This window comes from Acanthopagrus latus, chromosome 19 (genome assembly GCF_904848185.1).
Source record: "Acanthopagrus latus isolate v.2019 chromosome 19, fAcaLat1.1, whole genome shotgun sequence".
In the NCBI taxonomy this organism is placed as follows: domain Eukaryota; kingdom Metazoa; phylum Chordata; class Actinopteri; order Spariformes; family Sparidae; genus Acanthopagrus; species Acanthopagrus latus.
The window spans coordinates 16,220,655-16,222,029 of record NC_051057.1 but is presented as its reverse complement, the minus strand read 5'-3'; positions in this window follow the sequence as shown (position 1 = coordinate 16,222,029).

Genomic DNA, 1,375 nt, shown 5'->3' with positions numbered 1-1,375 from the left:
ACACATGATGAGGTTAATTATTGAGGTTAATTATTACAGATTTATTAGGGGAGCCAGGGTTTTTCCACCAGCATCACTCTCTTAAAGACAGACAGACATGAACGACAATAAAAAGTCTCATGAGATGTTTACAATATTTATTTAATACTTTGTGTCACTACATAGTCTCCTTGGTAAGTCCAGATGAATAATTGAATAAAACACATAAAAAAAAGATATAATCATGATATATTATTATCACTTAAAGGTGCAGTATGTGAGAATTAAAGGAAATCATCTACAGAATTTAAGAATATAGCTATAATGTTGCATATATGTTTACATGGATAATCCCTGTCAACAATCCACCAATGCTTCAAGCTCCCGTTATTTCACATTCGGTCAGCTACTTTAAGTGTATTCTGATGTAATACTTTGGACACAGGACTTTTACTTGGAACAGAGTAATTAAATACTGTTGGTAGGCAAGTCACAAGATCAAATTTTCCCCAAGATCTAATTTTGTTTATGTATTTTACTGTACGTACTTGTGGACTCCCAATCACAGATCATTCATTTGTTATTCTTTAGTTCCTTCCTGCATTACAGAGAGTGACTTTATTGATTTCATGTGATGAAACTACCCATAAATCACATATTTCAATTTAGGATGTTCAATTCAAGATTCACTTCCTCGCTACAAATGGATAAGAGCGCTTGAAAAGAAACAAGAACACATGTTTGATTGTATTCAAATGATTAATCACTGGAATGATTTGCAAAAACAGACGCTCTGACTGATGCAAAGATATCATTATCAAATTGCCATTCAACAAGAAAATATGTAACCGGTTGTTACTGTTAAGATTTGACCCAAAATGGATGCAACCCATTTTTCCCAACTAGAATGACTAAAAAGAAGTGTGGCAAGTCAATGTCACAACGAGAACATTCATTTGCCACTCTCCATGTGGAGGTCAGAGAGGTCACATTCAGTAAAGGAGTTTGCGCACTGCAGCCCTGCGGGTGGTATGGGATTGTCAAGGATTTGCTCCAGGAAGGTTCAGCAGGGCAGATATTTAACAGCATGGTGAAAGGAAAGTGTGTCACCAAACTTAATCTGTAGGGGAAGCAGAAAGTTTCAATTCCCCATTAAACACAAGCTGAGTCAGACTATGACTGGCTTGTTTAAGGCACATGGCATAAAATCATCTTTTGTATTTAGTTGAAGCGTCTGTGAAGTTGAATCTATATGTTTTTGCTTGCTATGTCCCTAAAATATAAACACCCTTAAAGATTATTGATTATTTTGACTAAATGTTGTAAGTGTGAAAACTGTTTCACTCCAAGAATTTCTCATGTTTGCCTTGTTCTTGTTCTGTCACTCTGTATACCC